General features: G+C 37.7%; 1 protein-coding gene across 2 annotated transcripts in view; it reads left to right on the top strand.

Moving 5' to 3' along the window:
- The window catches only part of KLHL3 (kelch like family member 3), a 276,374-nt gene that overhangs the window by 27,671 nt on the left and 225,819 nt on the right, over positions 1–22,884 (top strand). The window contains exons 3-6 of one of the 2 annotated variants that reach the window (XM_055389111.2): positions 2,675–2,882; positions 3,461–3,514; positions 15,010–15,142; positions 17,167–17,240. The gene's annotated coding sequence lies outside the window, so the exon portion shown is untranslated. The remainder of the gene's footprint in view (positions 1–2,674; positions 2,883–3,460; positions 3,515–15,009; positions 15,143–17,166; positions 17,241–22,884) is intronic. The other variant, XM_004042559.5, reaches the window with a different exon arrangement.

The following is a 22,884-nucleotide window of genomic DNA, read 5'->3' as shown; positions in this document are numbered from 1 at the left end:
CAGAGTCTTCAGGAAATGCTTCTGTGATAATCAAGGTGCAGACTTCCTGTGGAAAGAGAAGAAATTCAACTTGATTACTGTATTTGGATGCCCCAAGTTAACAAACATATAGTGTGGGAGGATATTGGGGAGAGTAGGTACTAGGAATAAATAGATTATTCCTGAGATTAAAAAAAAAATCCATCTGATTAGGTATTTTCTCTTCTCAGTGGGCTCATAAAGATAAATCTTAAAAATACAACCCCATTGGCTGGGCACAGTGGCTCATGCCTGTAATCCCAGCACTTTGGGAGGCCAAGGCAGCAGATCACCTGAGGTCAGAAGTTTGAGACCAGCCTGGCCAGCATGGCGAAACCCTGTCTTTACTAAAAAATTAGAAAAATTAGCCAGGTGTGGTGGCGGGCACCTGTAGTTCCAGCTAATCAGGAGGCTGAGGCAGGAGAATCATTTGAACCCAGGAGGTGGAGATTGTAGTGAGCTGAGATCGTGCCACTGCACTCCAGACTGGGCGACAGAGCCAGATTCCATCTCAAAAAACAAAACAAAACAAAAAACCCCATTAATTGTACATTTCAAAATAGCTAGAAGAGAATAATTTGAATGTTTCTAGTGTAAAGAAAAGTAATTTAGGTGATGCATATCTCATTTACCCTGATTTCATTATATGAATATATTATTACATATACCTTGAAAATATGTACCTCTAATATATATCAATAAAATTAAAAAAAAGTCTAAAACAGTCCCATCATGGTTCTTATCAACTGCCTCTTAGACATGTTTGTTTTCTCTACTAGACTATGAAATCCTTGAAAGCAGGGATTACATTTTATTCCTTGATTTCTAGATTTCTGTAGCTTTAGTCCTATAGAAACATATTCTGAACTGAACTAGAAATTATCACTACCATCACGCTTAGACCTCATGTTAATACAGAGATGGCCACAGTGTGATGGTCACCACAACTACTTCTTGGACAGTGAGCAGTTTGGATGTTCGATGTCAGGACATCTCCTTATTGCTTCTGTATAAAGTTCATGAGTCACAAATCCTAAACCAAGTGGGATTACAGGGAGAATGCATATTCTTTGAGAGCAGGGACCTTGTCAGTCTGGTTCATTGCTGTCTCCTTAATACCAAGAACAGAGACTAACCATTAGTCTGTACTCAGTAAACCTATGTTGAATGAATAAATATATGAATAAAAACATGGATAAATCCCAGCTATCTTGCTTCTTCTGTTGTGTCAGTTCAAGAGTTGGTGTAGGGGAGCCTCAAAAGAGCTCATGAAGGCAAGAGTGACTTAGGGGACAATGTCTTCTGATGCTAATGTTGATTTAATCAATTTTCAAGATTTTAAGAAATTATACTTACCAGGAATGGATGATAAACTTCTGAAAGATAAAACAAGAAAAAAGAGAGAGAATTTAAGTGATGATAATTTAGTTGGGAGAAGGGGCCATATGTATATGATAAATACCTGGAAACAAATACAAAATTGACTAATCTGGAGTCACAGACAGCAAGTAAATGCTTCAGAAACTCAGAAAATGTGCATAAAGGAATGAATAAGTGGCAGGGTACAAGAACTTGATTTTGGTTCTGCTTTTATCACTAAATTGCTCTGTGACCTTGTGAAAATTACTTTACTTACCCAGACTTTCTTCATCCCTAACGTGAAGATTAGACCAGATGACTATATCTTCTCTGAATATGAACCACTGTTGAACACACTAATACTGAGGTGGCCTTTTTCACCGAAGAGAATCATTTTTTCCTAATTTCTCTGATTAAAATAAAATGGAATATTACATTATAAAAATACTGTAGCATTACTGTAGAAAAATACATGAAAGGTTAATAATGGTTTTCTCTATTTTTAATTTTTTCTTCATGTTATGTATTTTCCAGGTTTATTATAAATCTGTATTACTTTATTTTCAACAATGCAATAAATGTTATTTTAACAGAAATATCATATCCTTTGTGTAATAAAAAGATTTTTTTCCCTATATATGATGTGTAAATATTTAGTTATTTTGAATTACTATTTAAATGAGTATATTTTCTTCATTTGGCGTAAGAACTATCTTGGATTTGAACACTGGCTACAGCATTTACTAGCCTTGTGTCCTTGAGCAAGATTTTTTTGTATTTCTAATTTCAGTTATTTAACAATGAGGATAATAACACATATTTCAAAATGTTTATGTGAGGATTAAATGGGAAATTGTTTATAAAGTATAAACTCATTGTTTAGCATGAGATAGATCATTATACTTACTACCTTTCTCCAAATTAATTGTCTTGTAGGAAAATCACCCCATAAAGTAAAAAGTTATGCATCAGTTTTTTTATGTTTTTACCCTTTAAGAAATATGTTTATTCTCATATTTCTTTTTGTTTATATGTCAAGAACTCATTATGAAAATAAGATTAATTTATGATGATAAACCAGTCTTTTCACAGCTATGAAAATTACTCTTTCATCAGAACAGTTTTCTTTGTTGGTTATTGTTGAGAAATCATTTGGATTTGAGATAATAATTGTTTAACAGCACAAATCTTTAAGCCTTTAAAAAAATCAGCAATTAAACTTTAAAACAGGAAGTAGACTTCAAGGTTAACTGGAATTAAAAACAATTGAAAGGCTTATCATGATACTTTTCCTCAGAATCCAAAAGTCATCTGAGTTGGCTATCTGCACGTTCTCTCTGTACCAGTGAACTTGAACTGTGGCTGTGGCCTGGATTCCGCATTCAAACATGACCGACTGACCTCTGGTTGTAGGGATGTCTTGAAGATGCTGAAGAACAAACACAGAGTTCAGAGGATGGAAGAAACTGTTATACCATCTACAATGATTTGAAATGCCATTTGCAGTAAGAGTGCATCTTTTTTTTAATCATAATTATTGACAGCTGACTGTATCTTAAGGAGCTGTCGGGCATTCTTTTGGGCTTTGTAGTGTGCTTTACAGTCAGGTGTAAATTACTTTTATCTTCATAGAATTATATTTAATGAGAAAGTTATTATTTCACTTGGCCAAGAGCCATTTTATTCAAATTAGAAAACAGATTGGTTGAACACTCCTTCTGTTGTTATATTTGACTATTTTGTTGAGTACATATCTAGTCACAGATTTAGTCTTTATTATTGGTCACAGTAGCATGGGCAGTACAGTAATCACCCCTTATCTGCAGGGGACACATTCCAAGACCCTCAGTGGATGCCCGAGACCATGGATAGTACTGAAACCTGTGTACACTGTGTTTTTTCCTGTAATACACACCTATGATAAAGTTTAATTTATAAATTAGTCATAGTAAGAGATTAACAACAATAACTAATAAAACAGAACAATTATACCAGTATACTGTAATAAGAGTTATGTGAATGTGTTCTCTCTCTCTCTCTTTCTCTTAAAATATCTTATTATACTCTACTCATCTATTTTCAGACCGCAGTTGACCGTGGGTTATTGAAACCACAGAAAGTGAAACTGGATAACGAAGTGAGTACTATGTTGTAATTTCTTAAGAGCCCTGAATTAGGGAACTTGGGCCAAAATATTAACTCTGCCACTGGCTGATTGAAGCTGGTTATAGGAACTTGGAAAAGACTATTAACTTCTCTGGAACTCAGGTTCTTTGTCTATGAAATAGGGCTAGCAAAATGTGTGGGGTTTTGAGGTTCATTTCACAAAGGTCTGAAAACTTCCTGTAAAGAGTAAGAGTTATACAGATATATAAAAAGTGTTTTTAGCTAGTTTAGTATCACAATGTATAAATGAATGGATGGCATTTATGTTAAATTTACCCCTTAAATCCTGATCTTTCTCCTCCCTCTACCTGCAACCCCAGAGTACCCTGGAATCTAGAATGATATTTCAGATTATAACTTGGCAGTGAGACCAGAGAGCGGGAATCTGAGGTCTTTCTACAGGTGAGACTAAGGCCCAGCCTAACCCTCAGGCTTGATGCCCAGAGGTCTCAGGGCATCTTATAGGGAAGGAATGCAGCAGGAGAGACTTGTAGAAATAACAGACATGTATGTGACAGCATCTATTGAAAACAAGCTTCCAGAATCAATAGCAATGTCACTTACTCTTAATGACATTGTTTTGTTTGTCTCCCATCCTGTATCTGGTACAGATTAAATCCCTGCCCTGCATTTCATACTTTGAGCCAGCAATGGGCATTGATTCCAATTCTGCCAGGTTTGGTAATTGGGAGACAGAGAGCCCAGAGAAGGCTTAGCCCTAGTTTTGGTTTGACCTGGGTGATTGAATTGTGCTATTTCCAGTGGGTGAGAGGGAAGATAGTGATTCCTGGCTGTGACTTAATCAGGACTTAGTTACTACTTTGCTTGTTGACTTCTTCAGAACGGCATTTTATAGCTAGTTAAGAGAATTTGACTATATTTTGAGGTCAGGCAAAGCAGTCTCCTTGGAGGGGACAGTCTAAGCATTGCCCTCCAGAGGTGGAGGACGGCCACAGAGCAGAAGTCTAAAGAGCACAGGGTAAACCATGAATTGCTCTGTGACACTGAGCAAATCATTTCACCCCTTTTCAGCCTCATTTTTTCTTATATATAACGTGATAATAATCTCTGAAATCCTTTCTGATTTCCCCTTTTTTTCTTCTCACCGCTTCACTAATGTCTACAACTTATTTATAAAATCTAAAACTCCATCATGTAGTATGGAGAGGTTACCTTGGTAAGCACAGAGGGTACTACACAAGTGGATCCTGACAGGCTGCTGCAGGGACTCTGCATCTGGTTTAAGGAATAAAAGAGAACGTGGTGCTGTCACTCATACTGTCAAAGCCCTGAAACTCAGGTCCATGGTTGCCAAAAACTAACGGGCTCAGTTCTAGCTGCTACTGACCACACCTTAAGTTTCCTTTATGAAAAGCATGATGCTTCTAATTTCAGTGTCAGTTTGGGTATTTGCTCCAGTGTGCTACACTTGCTTCTTTATCCTTCAGCATTCCATTAGCTGAGATGGAGAAATACAACACTGGACAGTTATATTTGGGAAATGCATATTGGCAAGTATTTAGATACTATATATTAAACATTTAAAAAAAGTTGAAATTTTACTAAATTTTTTTTCTTCCTCCATACAATTGCTCTTCTTGGATCTCTTAGATTTCCAAAAAAGCATCTCCCTCCCCCGCTTTTTTTTTAAATTAAAAGGGAATTCATTCCTCGGATAGTTGGAATATTCTCTTACGGGAACAAGTTCCTAGAAACCAACTGTCCCTTATCATCTGGCACACAAACAAAGGGCCAAGCCATAGAGCTACCATGGAGTTATTTCTGAAACCTATGGATTTCTTTCTTGTTCTTTTGAGGTCATGCAGCTAGAGGCTTTCTTCTTGTATACTTTTTAAGAAAATTGCATTGATTCCTTTTTCTTGGGCCTATGTCTCCATTACTAAGACCCTCTCAGAAGGCTTAAAACTGAACTTACCCTCTAGGGATTAATATACAGTGGTTGAACTAAGGTAGAGTAACTTGATCTGTTGTTGGAGGTTTCATTCGTTGGGGAGCTGATGGTCAGAGAAACTCTAGTGGTTTTCTTCTTTATCCTGTGGGGGAAACAAAACCAAACACCGTCAAGTGAAAGAAAGATTAGAGGCGACTTTGATAGAAATGCCTCACTGTATACACATTTGAATGTAGCACACATTTTTACCTATAATCCTTAAATTTCTCTACATTTGCATAATCATTTTAATACTTTTTTTGCCTTTTTAACCAATTATTAGTGGATTATGGTTCCTAATTGTTTCACTTTAAATTTCTTTTGTCTCAGTCTGGTAATCAGGGTGTGTTATGAAACACGTTGTCTAGAAGAAATAACCTATAAAGCAAATAATCACTTCAAAGTTTGTCTGCAAAGTCTCAGGGTTTTTTTTTTTTTTTTTGGTATTTTTTAAAGTGGAACTTTCACTATATTCACACGCAACAAATGCACATCCACATGAGATTCTGCACTTACCCTGAAATTTCTGTAGCACATTTCAACCACAATTCCAGAGATAAAACTTTTCCTTACTTCCCTGAGCACCTGCAAGAAAGAGAAAAAATAGATTTGTTCTAAATCTCATTGGGTTTTAATACAATTTAGTTCCAGTGTATTGTATTTACACTCGGACTAGCAGCAGGTGTTGGTTACAGACAGGTTAATCCAGAACATCTGGATTCTTTTTATTTTATTTTATTTTATTATTTTTTTCTTTTTAGATGGAGTCTCGCTTTGTTGCCCAGGCTGGAGTGCAGTGGTGTAATCCTGGCACACTGCAACCTCTACCTTCCGGGTTCAAGCGATCCTCCCACGTCAGCCTCCTGAGTAGCTGGGACTACAGGCTGCACCACCATGTCTGACTAATTTTTGTATTTTTAGTAGAGACGGGGTTTCACCATGTGGGTCAGGCTGGTCTTGAATTCCTGACCTCACATGATCTGCTGCCTCAGCCTCCCAAAATGCTGGGATTATAGGTGTGAGCCACCATGCCGTGCCCAGAACAACTGAATTCTTAACTCAGGATGGAACTACTTTAGCATTCTCCATTTTAGAAATCCAGGTGCTTACCTTTATAGAGTTATAGCACTTGTGCCCAGAGGAGGTATTGAGTCATTTCTCAAAAACATTTCAGAGGGCATAAATTAGTATCTGTGAATTTGTGTTTTGGTCTGAAGTCTTCAGAATATTTGTTATAGTAAGAAATATATTGAAACACATTGCTATGCTTACTATAAGGAAGGATGTTATCTTAGTCTGTTCAGGCTTGCTATGATACCCTTTAAAATACCTTACTGGGTAATTTGTAAACAATAGAAATTTATTGCTCGCAGTTCTGGAGGCTGAGAAGTCCAAGACCAAGGCACCAGCAGATTTAGTATTTGGTGAGAGCTGTCTCCTTCATAAATGGTGCCTTGTTGCTGTGTCCTCACGTGGTAGAAGGGGCAAGGGAATTCCCTCAAGTCTCTTTTATAAGGATACTAATCCCATTCATGAGAGTGGAGTCCTCATGACTTAATCACTTCCCAAAGGCCCCAGTTCTTAATGCTATCACATTTGAATATTAGGTTTCAACATGTGAATTTTGGGGAGACGTCAGCATTTGGACCATAGCAGATGTTGTCAGTGTTCCTATTATCTCCATGATGATTTACTAGAGAAATGTATTTCAATTGTTAGTACCAGGAATAATTGAGCGTCTCCCACGATACTAGTTTAATTTTTCCTCATAGACACTATTAGTCTTAATATTGGTTGTGTTGCTATCTGTGTTAGCTAACTGAAAGTTTAGAGCTCACCTTAGAGCCAATAATTTTTTAATTTAAAATTTTATTTTCATTAAATTGAATTTATATCTAAATATTCATTTTCAGTTTAGGAAAACTAAGTGTGTTTAGAACAGTCTAGGTATATGAATCTACTTTTTATAAATTGCATACAATTTAAATACATGAAGTATTTTAAATGAAAATTTAGCAACTAAATTCCAATGTTTTAATGCAAAATACGGTTTTAAAGACTAAGTACCAAAAAAGGTAAAATTATTATTATTATTCTTATTTTTGAGATGGAGTCTTGCTCTGTTGCCCAATCTGAAGTGCAGTGATGCGATCTCTGCCCACTGCAACCTCTGCCTCCTGGGTTCAAGCAATTCTCCTGCCTTAGCATCCTGAGTAGCTGGGATTACAGGTGTGCCACCACACGCAGCTAATTTTTTTTTTTTTTTTGTATTTTTTGTAGAGAAGGGGTTTCACCATGTTGGCCAGGCTGGTCTCAAACTCCTGACCTCAAGTAATCTTCCTGTCTCAGTCTCCCAAAGTGCTGGGATTACAGGCATGAGCCACTATGCCCGGCTGCAAAATGAATTTTTATATTGATTGCACGTTGAAATGATAATCTTTTATATATGTTGTGTTAAAACATATTATTAAAATTAATTTTACCTGTTCCTTTTTGTAATTTTAGTGTTACCATTAGAAAATTTAAAATTATATATTTGCTGTTCTCTTTTCTGATAGGCATTATATTTTTATTAGATGGCACCATTCTGAAACGTGAGCTTTCCTAAAGGGTTAATAAAACTTTCTCAATATCTTCTAAAGTGACTGGTTCATTCAGTTTTTCTGTCTCTCCAGAATAAACTTCCATCATTTATATTTTCCTCAAAAATTCTTTTTTTCAAATATATTTTCTTTTTTTTATTTCCAAGTTTTATTTTAAGTTCTGGGGTACATGTACAAGATGTGTAGGTTTGTTACATAGGTAAACATGTGCCGTGGTGGTTTGCTGCACAGATCATTCCATCACCTAGGTATTAGGCCCAGCATCGATTAGCTGTTCTTCCTGATGCTCTCCCTCCTCCCACCCCTCATTCTCCAACAGGCCCTAGTGTGTGTTGTTACCCTCAATGTGTCCATGTGTTCTCATCATTCAGCTACCACTTATAAGTGAGAACATGTGGTATTTGGTTTTCTGTTCCTGCATTAGTTTGCTGAGGATAATGGCTTCCAGCTCCATCAATGTCCCTGTAAAGGACATGATCTTGTTCCTTTTTATGGCTGCATAGTATTCCATGGTGTATATGTACCACATTTTCTTTATCCAGTCTATTATTGGTGGACATTTAGGTTGATTCCATGTAATTGCTATTGTGAATAGTGCTGCAATGAATATACATGTGCATGTATCTTTATAATAGAATGATTTATATTCCTTTGGGTATATACCCAGTAATGGGATTGCTGGGTCAAATGGTATTTCTGCCTCTAGGTCTTTGAAGAATTGCTACACTGTCTTCCACAGTGGTTGAACAATTTACACTTCCACTAACAGTGTAAAAGCATTCTTTTTTCTCCACAACCTCGCCAGCAGGTTCTCTATTCCGTTCCATTGTTATATCTGTCTGTTCTTGTACCATACCATGCTGTTTTGGTTACTGTAGCCTTGTAGTGTAATTGGAAGTTGGGTAGTGTGATGCTTCCAGCTTTATTCTTCTTGCTTAGGATTGTCTTTGGTATTTGGGCTCTTTTTGGGTTTCATATGAATTTTTAAATATTTTTTTTCTAATTTTGTGAAGAATGTCAATGGTAGTTTAATGGGAATAGCATTGAATCTATAAATTGCTTTGGGCAGTATGGCCATTTTTACATATTGATTCTTCCTATCCATGAGAATGGAATATTTTTCCATTCATTTGTGTCCTTTCTGATTTCTTTGAGCAATGGTTTGGAGTTCTCCTTGAATACGCCCTTCACTTCCCATTAGTTGTCTTCCTAGATATTTTATTCTTTTTGTGGCAGTCGTGAATAGGATTTCATTCATGATTTGGCTCTTATAGAGCCAATAATTCAATAGACATTAGAGTTAGGATCTCCTAAACTTGTGACCTGATACTTTTTTTACACTATGATGATTTATTTCCTCAAACCAACATTTAGGTCACATGGCCCCACAAAGAACTTTTATGTTATTTCCATGTAGGAGAGGTCGATTGGAAGATGTAGATTAGCCTAAATAACAAAATATGGTAATTTCCAGAAAGTCATTGGTTTATGGAAATAGAATATCTAAAACTAACTATTCAAGAAAATTTAGGTCATAAGTTTGCATTACACAACAATGCTTTAATGAAAAAAAATTAGTTCCCACTTAAAAGTCTTTTATATATAGTGTTTGATACCATTATTAGAACTAGATTTATCTAATCTCCTCCTAATCTCAATATATAATCTCTTAATACTTGGTGGCTCTTTTCAGTCTTTAAAAACCCTTTATCATCTTGAAGTTGTATTACCGTATCAGGCTTAATTTGCTTTAGACTAAAATTTAGGTGATGTAAAAGATTTACTAATGCTACTTCATGTTTTATTTGTTAAGGTAGATAGTGGGTATAGAATGTACCTTTTATTATTATTTAAACTGTGCATATATATTATATTAACTCTTTCCTATGTACGTAGTATTTTATAATAAATTCATAAGATTAAAATAAATCTGTGAACCGAAGCTGCCTTTTGTTTTTGTAAGAGTTAATTTTTTCATTTTCTTCTTCTTCTTCTTTTTTTTTTTTTTTGAGATGGTGTCTTGCTCTGTTGCCCAGGCTGGAGTGCAGTGGTGTGATCTTGGCTCACTGCAACTTCTACCTCCTTGGTTCAAGCTATTTTCCTGCTTCAGCCTCCTGAGTAACTGGGATTACAGGCACGTGCCACCATGCCTCGTGAACTTTTTTGTATTTTTAGTAGAGACAGGGTTTCACCAAGTTGATCGGGCTGGTCTTGAACTCCTGACCTCAGGTGATCCACCTGCCTCAGCCTGCCAAAGTGCTGGGATTACAGATGTGAGCTACCATGCCTGGCCAGTTTTTTCATTTTCAAAGAACAGATAGTATTCTCAGTAGTTCAGAAGAAGATAAATTCAGTTCTGTGAACATGCATGAGATAAAGTATTATAAACATGCATAGATTACCTTTATGTCTAAAATTAGGCACAAACAGAAAGAACCTATATCTACATATTCTCTAAACAGGGTGGAATCAAACTTTGACATGCTAGCTGCATTTGCTTGACTTGGATCATTTTTCTAAAAATGAAAACTTCACAGTCAAACTCTTGCATTGGTGAATGCTTCCTCATGCCTTTTTTACTAAGACTCCAGGAACAACACAAAGGATTTTGGAGTTAACTGACACAATTAAATTATATGAGAAGGTCAGTAGTGCAAAAGATGAATAATAATATAGGTTCATCTTAATAATATCATAATACATAAGAAACATTAATGTCATAAGACATTAAATCATGCCAGTGACATCACAAGACAGTGCATGATCACCTGGAAGGCTTTGAGAAGTAAGTGCTAGAAATAAGGAGAAAGAAGCTTGATTGGTCTAAGAAGGTCAGTGTGTACCTTCAACTGAATTTTGAAGAATGTTTAGAATTGGAAAAGATGAGGTATGTATGTGAGATGAGGGTTGAGGGTGAATGGTAGTGGGGGATGGATAGAGAAGGGCATTAAGTAACATTCACGGAACATTAAACTGTGTGCCAGATACTGTGGCTTGTACCTTTATCTCGAGGGTGAGGCAAGCAGCCCATGACCATTAGATGGTGTGGAATACTCTGGCGTCAGATTGTTTGCATTTACTATTAGGTACATTAGGTTTCCCTCTAAGTCTCATGATCCCCATCGGTTAAAAAGACACAATAGTAGTGTTTATTTCTAGGGTTAGGTGGCTTACAAAAGCACTTAATTTATATATGATACATATCAAGTGCTCAATGAATGTGAGCTGCTATTATTATTGTGATGATGGTTGTTATATGGAGATCCAGGGGATAGTCTACCCTTCCTCAGAGGTTACTAATCTAGGCCTCCTTGATATTTCTTCTCTTGTGAACTTAGAACTTCTATAATACACTTTTGTTTTAAATCATCTATTATCATGTACTTTCTTTGGAAATTCCTTAAGATCAGGGATCTTTTAATATGTAATATGTCTCCTATCCACAAAATGTCTGGCCTACTGTTGAACACATAGGTGTGGAGTTGGTTGATTTCGCAGATTATTGCACAGGGAGATACTACATTTTCCTAGGAGGTGTATGTTGCCTTGTGCTGTTTTCCTTAACCCCGCCTGACAAATAAAAGCAATTGATATAGAAGGATTCCTCCTCTTTTGACCTTGGCAGTAAATCCTAGTATTACACCAGCCATCTTCGGTGAGGTTAACCAATCCTATGATGACAGAGCAAGAGATGACATGAGAAATCTTCTTGCCTTAGATCTTTGGAAAACAAAAGTAAGGTTCAGAGAGAGTATGTTATTTGTTCAAGGTCATGCAATCTGTTGGTAGAAGAGTCAAGATTAGAATCTGAGTCTCTTGTCTTCTAGCACAATCCATGCAGGTTCATAGCAAATGGACTCTTTATTACTCGATAAATTCAAAACTGTGGATATTATTCTGAGTAGTTGAGACTGTAATTTTTTAAAATCTTTTATTAGATTAGAATGTGTTTATGGTTCTGAATTCAGTGAGTAAGGGAACAGTCTATTACCAGAACATCCATTACCAGACAGTCCATTAAAGTCCCAGAAGAACTTTACTTTTAAAAGGACTTAAAAGTACTTTTATGGCCTGGCGCGGTGCTCACGCCTGTAATCCCAGCACTTTGGGAGGCCAAGGTGGGCGGATCACGAGGTCAGGAGATCAAGACCATCCTGGCTAACACAGTGAAACCCCGTCTCTACTAACAATACAAAAAAAATAGCCGGGCATGGTGGCGGGCGCCTGTAGTCCCAGCTACTCGGGAGGCTGAGGCAGGAGAATGGCGTGAACCCAGGAGGCGGAGATTGTAGTGAGCCGAGATTGCGCCACTGCACTCCACCCTGGGCGACAGAGCGAGACTCCATCTAAAAAAAAAAAAACAAACAAAACTTTTATTTTGTATGTAAGCTCCATGAGGATGGAGATTTAGTCTGTTTTGTTCACTCTTGAATCCCTAGTGTCTGGAATAGTGCCAGGCACACAGGAGATGCTCAATAAGTAATTGTTGAATGAATAAGTTGGCTTTGTTGGCAGTATTGGTTGAGAGTTCATTTGGGAATGTTTGTGACTTCCAGAGAGTCTAAACTTTAAGCATCAAACTCTGGAAAGAAACCCTGGAAACAACAGGGAAACTTTGGCTATGGCAAAAAAATAAAAATGAAATGCTTCCCACAGGGGGAAGCATATGAGAGAGTATATATAAAACTTCTGGAACTTTTTGGAAGAAACATGCCTTATAAGTAAATGTGTAAGGTCAGTTGGTGCAAGAGGATAAAACATCCTCTAAGCTCGTGGCACATCTCAAAGGAATAGCTGGAAAAGATGAGCAGAATAGTTTTGGTGGTGTGTGGAATTCAGGCTTTTGCCACCTTGAAATTGTTCTATATCCTTAAGCTAATGAAAACAAAAAAGAGAAAATTCAGTCTTTATAAAGAGAAGGGTCTTTGTACCTGGCTTCTTAATGTTCATGATGCTCCTCCTTCTAAGCATGAACAGTCAAGCTTCATGGGCAAGGCACCAGGCAGCCCCTGCTACCATTTAATCCATGGGGTGGGGAGGCCAACAAGGAATTTCCTGTTTCCTGTCCCTGATCTTCCAACCAATGAAAAAAGACAGTGATGACTAATGGAACAAAGAAATGCCCTGAATCTTACTTTGGGCATATTGCTGAGTTATATAATCTGTATCTGAAATGGATAAAAATATAGAAAGATCAAGTAATATGGTGAAAGAGAGCGCTAATTCAAGATTAAGGCAATCTGGATTCTGTTTTAGGGCTGTCGTTTATTAGTTATGATTTGGGCAAGACTTTTGGGGTCTCAGTTATATCAGAAGTGAGATGGTCCCTAAGGTTTCTTCTAGGTTTAATATTTGCTATTTTTAAACATTTAAAAAAATCTCGAGGCCCGATCATGCTTTAAAATCTCCAATTTTCAGAATTACTAGAGTAGATGAATTTCCATCCGAGGATAAGAGAAAGAAAGATGAACGTTGGTGCTTAAAGCAAAAGCAGTCAGCACTTAGGGCACTGGCTTTGACTGCCACTTCAGAATGCAGAGGTTTGAAAGATAATGAGCTGAGTCTTAGAAATTACTGAAACAATTTAAAATATTATTTATTTATTAAAAATCTTTGATAACTAATTTGAGTGAATGATAAAGCAAAGCCAAACACAAAAAGGAATAATTTCTAAAAGAAAGCTCACCCTTAAATATTGGCTTCTCTTGCTAAAGCCACTGTAGTCTCTTACATTTGATTCTCATGTATTTTCCTCTAGGGGAGAGAAAAGGAGATTTTTCAAAAGGAAAAAAACCCCTTTGTCTGACTGTTCTGAAAATAGCGCACTCCAGAATATAAAAATGAAAGTGTGGGTTCATAGTACATGCAGGCGCTACGTGTGACCTATCCTGAAGTGTTCTTTCTTGATTTTATGTGGCACTGGGGATGTCCTTGAGGGAAAAAATAGCCAGGGGTTTTACTTTGGTGATGAGTTACGCTAGCCGGCTTCATGTCTCACGTAAATGGTAACCTTTGCTGAGTGTAACCCTAGCTCTTTGTAAAGAGAACAGAATTAGACTCCACCAAATGAAGAGTCCAAGACCTTGGCAATCTTACCCTGGAAAGATGACAAGATACATAGAGATCAGACAAATGAACAATGATGATGCCTTTATAACATTGCCTGAATAGCTAGGATGTCTGCAGAGTTATACTAGCTTCATGGATATTATATAGGTTCAGTGGTCTGAAAAATAGGACATTAGATCTATTTAAAAGTGAACAACTGAAGAATTTGACAGTAGCTTCATTCGGAAAAAAAGAGGAAAGAGAAGATAAAGCAGGTTTAGCAATGTACAGTATTTTAAATGTATTAAAATGTCACATTAGTGAGAATATTTTAAATTCATACAATAACCTAAACTCTGCATTCTTTTAAAATGTTACTTAAGTTATTTTGATTTGTTGGAGAGTTTATTGTGCTGTTCCATTTATTTTCTTTTGCTTGCCTATTTTATTATTTAGTGTTTTTGTTTTGTTTTGATTTTAGAGACAGGGTCTTACTCTGTCACCCAGTCTGGAGTGCAGTGGCACGACCATATGTTACTGCAACCTTGAACTCCTGGGCTTAAGTGATCCTCCCACCTCAGCCTCCCCAGTAGCTAGGACTACAGGCATGTGCCACTATGCCTCGCTAATTTTTTTTTTTTTTTTTTTTTTTTGTAGAAATGGAGTCTTGCTAGGTAGGTAGCACAGGCTGGAGATTTAGTGTTTGCATATTTATTTATCTTCTATTTGGTAACAGATGCCATACTAGGTAACCTTTATTCACATAAAGATAATTAATTCAAAGTGTCCGTAAAGCACCAGATATTGTGAAAGATTTTAACAATTTAATTACTTTATTCATTTTTAATTTTTTTATTTTTTAAGAGACAGGATCTTGCCATGTTGCCCAGGCTGGAGTGCAATAGCTGTTCATATGGGTGATCCTAGCACACTACAGCCTCAAACTCCTGGCTTCAAGCAATCTTCACCTCAGCCTCTGGAGCAGCTGAGACTTCAGGTGTGTGCCACTGCACCTGGCCATTTTTTATTTTCTATTACACCTAACAGGGGTGGAGGGAGAACAAATAGTTGAGGAAAGAGGTACGTGAATTAAGTCAGTAAAGGAGTTGTGAGTTTTGTGTGTATGAGATAGTTTTCATCAGTTTCTGAACAAATCCAGCTTCTGCTGTGGCCCACTGTGTCAGTTCACAGTCACCACTGTGACTGTAATATTAGTCCCTGCAAAAATAAATGCATCTGTTTTGTGAACATACTCAAGCTGCTCAAGAAGATGATGATATTTGACATCAACTGAGTATTTTGGTGACAGTTTTGAAAAGTTCTTAAGGAAGCTTGATACATGGGAGATTCTAAAGATGCATCTCACTATTTCTTCCCCAGTTGATCTAGACCATTTTCTAACAAAAGTAGATTTTAATTATTTCATATCTCTCAATTTATTAGCATACAGCCTTCACATTGGTCTCTGTTCCTTTTGTTTTCTTGCTTGCTTGCTTTCGGGAAAAAGAAATCACTTTTAAAAAATTTCCAACACATTAAACTGATGTCAAGGGTGAGCTATTGTTTTTTACGTGACTGGAAATTTTACTTCATCACATTTAGAGTTTTGTCTCGTCCCCAGTGTTTTGTCAAATTTTTTGATTTTACAAAGTGCCAAAGAGGAGGTCTGTCTTGTGATTGTTAATCATATGTCTCTCCATGTTAGATTAAGATACTTACTGTCCTGGTTCTCATGGTTCCTATATCTAAATTGTATTTTTATATAAAACCATTTACTCTATGAAGTTGTTACAAAAGATGCATTTCTATTTGAATATCTATGTAGCTCAACCCTTACTGTACTTGTTTTCTTGTTGTCAAAGTCCACATTGTTCATGGCCTTTCTCAGACAGCTTCTCCATCAGAGGATATGATGCCTGTCATGAGTTATGAATGTTACTACTTCTTTCCCTTGATACTGAAATCCTAGTGGAATTAGAGACAACTGGGGCGTATCTTTAAAATCTTGCTCACTGGAGGGCTCTTCTGGGGCATATGGTCTTTCTCCTGTGGCTTAATGTTTTAGTTTAGGAATTTGAGAAGAGCTGGCTGAGCAGTTCATCTCTGATCCAAGTGTTGACAGCTGGGACTAGATTATGCATTTCCCAGATGGTTTCTTCACTCACATGTATGGCACTTTTGTGCCACCTTTGTCAGTTCACCCCACTGTCCAACTTGGTGTCTCATCCTTCAGTGATCTCCATGTGGCTTGAGCTTCTCACAGGATAGTGACCTCCTGGTAGTAGATTTCTCACATGAGGGCTTAGGGCACCAAAATAAAATGTTCCAAGAACCATCTCTTAAAAGACTATCTTTCCCCAGTTGTTCTTGTGACAATAGAGGAACTAGCTTTAAAAGACCCAATTTGTAGAATTCTTCTTTATAAAAAAATTCAGGCCTTAGGGTTCAAATACTAAGATAAAAAGTTGAATGATGTGGCAAGCTACTTTTCACTTTGTTTTGTTAGGGAACTTTCAAATTTAGCTAAAGATTGTGTTTATGATCTTTTTTTCTTATTTGAGGGTGAAATGTTGAAATTGACCTGGCCCTAGGGCAAAGGAGAGGAACAGTGATGGTGGGGGGCCCATATTCCAAGTGAATAGTCTACACTGCTTCCTGGGTCTCACTCTCTAACACTTGTAGTGATCATGCTGATAAGAGATGACAGGAGAAAAGTTGCCTACAGTTAAGAGCCTTCCTGTCCCAGAAGCAACAAACAACTTCAAATCCAGCTTTTGGCAGAACTGCTGACTGACATAGTTTATATTTTGCAAGCTCTCCTCACCTCTTCTGTCTGCCCCTCCCCAGAACCCTTTCCTGCACACACATTATAGTGTTTTCTTCCTTTAGAACTAGCCCTCCAAACCTATCACTTCCTCAAGCCCACATCAAAACTGACTTGTTTTATTCTAATCTCTGATAGACTGGTTTAAAGACACACATTTCTTCATAAACACATTTCACCCCTTCATTTGTCTTTAGGAAGAGCCATTGCTTGAACCCCAATGGTACCCTCTCCAGTGGTGGCATTCTGAAGCAGAGACATCATCTTAGAGGTAGGGGAGATTAGATGTCTTTTACGTCCTGCTGAATGCAGAAAATACTTTGATATTTAACCCTCAAACTTTTATTTCCTTTGACATGTCACCTAAAATAGGAAAAGGATGTTTGTCTTTTTTTTGTTTTTGTTTTTTTTGAAATGGGATCTCACTTTGTCACCCAAGTTGGAGTGCAGTATTACAATAATATAGCTCACTGAAACCTTGAACTCCTGAGCTCAAGTGATCCTCCCTCCTCAGCCTCCTGAGTAGTTGGACTATAGGCTCATGCCACCATGTTCAGCTAATTTTTAAACTTTTTTTTTGTGGACATGGACTTTTGCTATGTTGCTTGGGCTGGTCTTGAACTCCTGGGTTCAAGCAATCCTCCCATCCCTCCCTCCCAGAGTGTTGGGATTACATGTGTGAGCCCACTGTTCTCAGCCTGTTTGTCCTTTTTGATGCCACTGGATTTAGTACATAAGTTTTTATGTTATAAAGTCATGCCCAATTTTTAAAAGGGGCTATTCCATTTCTGTTAGCCATGCATACATACACAGAGTTATTGCCCAGAGGAACACTGCGTGCATAAGGACAGCTAAGACCCCGTACTGTCATTAGCTGGGAGTCAGGTTACCTCCCACATGGACAGTGTCATGTGCTAGAGATGTGTGCAAGTAGAAGAGTCCTAGAGAGGAGAATCTGTAGCATTAAGCGGGCTTTGCAAATTAAAAAAAAAAAAAAAGATCATTCACAACAGCCCTCTGACCTTAATTTTTAATAACTGTGAAATGGAGTTAATCACCTAGGCACTGTACTAACCACTTTATATACATAATCTCATTCACTCCTCACAACAACTCCAATATCTAGGGATATTATCATTCCCATTTTACAAGAAAGGAAACATGAGCTTAGAGGGTTTACACAAATTGCCCAGAGTCACATGGCTAGTAAGCCGTGGAGCCAGGAATAAAATCCACACAGTTCATCCCTAGAGCAGAGAGATCTTCCTTTAAGTACTTCCCTGACCTGTGTGAGTAAATCTCATAATGTGTACTTCTTGGGAAATAAGAGGAAAGGGGACCTAGGCTGTAATGAAAAGCCTGAAGTTCTACTTTCTTTATTTTTCTGTCCAGATGAACCTTTATTTTTACACATGTTCTTAAAGTCCAAACTTCTTCTTTTTTTTAAAATTATACTTTTAAGTTCTGGAATACATGTACAGAATGTGCAGGTTTGTTACATAGGTATACACATGCCATGGTTGTTTGCTGTATCCATCAACCTGTCACCTACATTAGGTATTTCTCCTAATGCTATCCCTCCCCTAGCCCCCCACACCACAACAGGCCCCGGTATGTGATGTTCCCCTCCCTATGTCCATGTGTTCTCATTGTTCAACTCTCAATTATGAGTGAGAACATGCAGTGTTTGGTTTTCTGTTCCTGTGTTAGTTTGCTGAGAATGATGGTTTCCAGCTTCATCCATGTCCCTACAAAGGACATGAACTCATTCTTTTTATAGCTGCATAGTGTTCCATGGTGTATATGTGCCACATTTTCTTTATCCAGTCTATCATTGATGGGCATTTGGGTTGGTTCCAAGTCTTTGCTATTGTGAATAATGCTGCAATAAACATACATGTGCATGTGTCTTTATAGCAGAATGATTTATAATCCTTGGGGTATATACCCAGTAATGGCATTGCTGGGTCAAGTGGTATTTCTGGTTCTAGATCCTTGAGGAATCGCCACACTGTCTTCCACAATGGTTGAACTAATTTACACTCCCACCAACAGTGTAAAAGCATTCCTATTTCTTCACATCCTCTGCAGCATCTGTTGTTTCCTGACTTTTTAATGATCGCCTTTCTAACTGGCATGAGATGGTATCTCATTGTGGTTCTACTTTGTAACTAGGCTTTGGGTTTAGCAGGACTCTCTTAAGGATATAAACAGAGATTTCCACCAATAACCTTCTCATATCCATAACACTGGGTCAGAAACTTAACTCTGAGAATGGTCTATGTTTATTGCTTAGATATATAAGAAGATATATGTGGTATTGCAGTTAGTTGAACTAGACAGTGTGTAAAAATCTGTTTCCAAAATATGAGAGAGATGCGTGATAAATGTGTTGATTCAGTTTTTTGGATGTGAAATAGCTTTGGGTCAAAGCCCCAAGACTCACTTTGGAGGCCTTGCCAGAGACAGAACTGAAACTATGTTCAGGAAATAAAGATATTTACAATACCCAAAGGGCAAATTCTCACTAGGTCCAGCCGCCTCACTACAGAAAATGATATAATGACACCCCACTGCAGTTCTCTCAGCATCACGCAATATATCCATGTAACAAACCTGAACATGTACCCCTGAATCTTTCAAAAAAAAAAAAGAGAGAGAAATAAAAATAAATGAATTCTACAAGGGGAGAGGAAGAGGGTGATCGGGACAGGTTAGCATTATATCTTTTTTCCCTTACCCTCTTCCACTAGTGCAGTTTAATTTAGCTCCTCGCCACCTTGGCAGTACTGATCTGTGCGAGAGACTGAGAAGCTGAGGCACAGAGGGGGAGAGAAGGGGGACAGTGACAAGCTCATGGAGGCAAGGGGCAGTTTGAAGTGTGAGGAAGCGGGGCTGGGGGGCTGAGTGGTCATGATAATAAATACATGCGAAGAGCAGTAGCATTTTGGGGAGATTATAGAGAAGCTGGGACTTAGAGAGCACTGAGAGAAGCAGTCAGGCTTTATAGCTTCAGACTTAATCTCAGGGCTGTCCCTGGTCCCTACAGTCACTTCTGGGACAGTGCAGAAGCAGTGTTCCCTAGGGTCACATAATTATTGAATATTAAAGCCCCACATAACCTCACAGTCCATCAAGTACATATAGACCCTCAATTTCAGTTTAAAGGGAATTTAAAGGGATTTTGTCCAGTTGATTCAAAACAGCTTTGATTTTCATGGCAGGCTTTAATATCGCTTTCTTTTGCAAGTTGCTTTCCTGTTAAAAATTCTATCTATAGAAGACCCTGTGTATGTGTGTTTGCCTATGTGCGTTTATGTGGATGTGATGTCTATGGTGCACCTCATTTGTCAGACAATAGAGTGAAAGATTATGATTTTAGTTACCTTTTTAGCTGAAATCAGGAACAAAATTAGTCAAGCTATAGATATTTATGAAGTATCCACTCAGTGTATTCCTTTGTTTCTGATGGCTAGACAGATATTTTATTTTATTTATTTATTGAGACAGGTTCTCACTCTGTTGCCCAGACTTGAGTGCAGTGGCACTCACTGCAGCCTCAACCTCCCAGACTCAAGCCATCCTCCCCACCTCAGCCTCCTGAGTAGCTGGGACTACAGGCGTGCGCCACAACGCCTGCTAATTTTTTTTTTTTGTAGAAACAGGGTTTTGCCCTGTTGCTGAGGCTGGTCTCCATCTCCTAGGCTCAAGCGATCTGCCTGCTTCAGCCTACCAAACTGCTGGGATTACGGGTGTGTAGACAACGTATTTTAGGCACATAATTTGGATAACCTTTTGCTTAATTTTATTTTTTATTTTTTGAGACGGAGTCTTACTCTGTTGCCCAGGCTGGAGTGCAGTGGTGCGATCTCAGCTCACTGCAAGCTCCGCCTGCTGGGTTCAAGGAATTCTCCTGCCTCAGCCTCCTGAGTAGCTGTATTACAGGCATGTGCCACCACACCTGGCTAATTTTTTTGTATTTTTAGTAGAGATTGTATTTTAGTAGAGATTGTTTCACCATATTGGCCAGGATGATCTCAAACTCCTGACCTTGTGATCTGCCTGCCTTAGCCTCCCAAAGTGCTGGGGTTACAGGCGTGAGCCCCTTTGCCTGGCCGATCTTTTGCTTTCTAAGTGCTCACATATTCAGCAGGGAAAGAAATAATAATAACAGCTTCTCAAGTACCATGGAAAACCACTTGATAGTTTTACAGTGATTCTCAAAATTTAACATGTATATGCATCATTCCAAAATCTTGTTAGAATGCAGATTCTGATTTAGTATGTCTGGGATTTCTTACAAACTCCTAGGTAAAATAGATGCTGCTGGTCCATGATGCTGCTGGTCCACAGACTACACTTTGGCAAATAGCTGAATAAAGTCTTAGCATTGGTTAAAATGTAAGGCATGCATAGGGAATAGCAAGTCAGTTTGACAGGGAAGATCAGATCTCAAAGAGCCTTGAATGCCAAGGTAAGGATTTAGGTGATATTCTATGTAAAAGAATCATTGTAGTTTTCTATGCTGGGTAGAGTGACATGATAGGACCTGTACCTAAGGGAGATTTATCTGTCATCATGTATAGGACAGATGCGCTAAAAGTTTTATATTAGGTATTTAGTAGGAGAGACTCAACTCCTGGCCCTTAATGCCAAATGAGAAAAAGTTGCAGGAAGGAGAGAGGAGGGCACTGGCAATAGAGAAGCTACCTGCTTTACAGACTGTCCCTGGGTGAGAATAAGGAGTTGTTTGGATCACAAATCTCTTTAGTCCACCGAAATTCCAAGAGATCCCTGCAAATCCCTTGCTTATTTAAGGATGCAGTCATAAAATACGGTAAATTTCTAGATCCAATTTATCAAAATGTATTGAGTGCCAAATACAGTCCTCTGCTATTTCAAGCATCTGTGTATTTCCTAGAGTGTTTAATGCAGGATCCTTGTAATGTTAATAGTGAATGAAGGAATTCATTCTGCTTCATTATCCTATTTCAGCTTAAGATGCAATAATATATCCTTGATGAGACTGTTTAAAAAGCAAGGACATGATAAACACAAAATATAGGATAGTGGTTACAATTGGGGGAAAGTAAGGGGAAGAGATAAGGGAGAAGTAAATAGATGATGTGAATTATTGTTATTATTGTAAGTTCTTGGGTTTGAGTAATTGATTCACTGGATTTGTTATATTATTAAAATAAATAAGGAAATGAACCAGTAAATAAAGTAGAAGAGTACCATGCATGTTAATAATACAAAATATGATTAATTATGCACCTGAAGTCTATTTTTTTAAATCTACATGAACACACACTCAAAAGTAATATCAGGGAGTGTCCGTCCTGTCTACGGGGTCTGCCAAAAGTGAGATAATGAAATTAAAGTTGCTACATGAGCCTATACCTATGGAGAGCTTTTCTGTTTAGTATAATTTCACACTGCAGATAGTTCAAGTAGTTATCCCACCCAGTCTGATGCTTGGTGAGATCAGGTAAGGCAGTAGCCCCAACAAAATATACTAACATTCTACTATCTAAATTTCTGTTCCATTTAGTAATTTACAGAGGGCTTTCACATATCAAAACATGCTTTCCTGCCATTTACTCAGTGTGACATTCTTGCCTTCTTGAACCTGGGGCCAGAGGTCTTGGAAGAATGTCTTGTGGGAATTTGGTATGAATGTCTTGGAGTAGTTTGGTGTGCTCAGAGTATTGTACTTATAATTGCCTGACATGAAATCTTTTCTAATCATTGACATGATACCAAGGTATGAAGAACTATATCCTGGGAGGTCAAATCCACTTTCAAAATAAAAGTTCCTTCTTTGTTATCTGTCCTAGTAAGTGAATGCAGTTCTGGCTTATTCTACAGAACATACAGGAATTACCAATGTCAGAAACTTAGGATATAGCAAA

Source organism: Gorilla gorilla, chromosome 4 (assembly GCF_029281585.2).
Source record: "Gorilla gorilla gorilla isolate KB3781 chromosome 4, NHGRI_mGorGor1-v2.1_pri, whole genome shotgun sequence".
In the NCBI taxonomy this organism is placed as follows: domain Eukaryota; kingdom Metazoa; phylum Chordata; class Mammalia; order Primates; family Hominidae; genus Gorilla; species Gorilla gorilla.
Note: the sequence above shows the minus strand (reverse complement) of the source record. Positions and strands in the feature narration are given on the sequence as shown.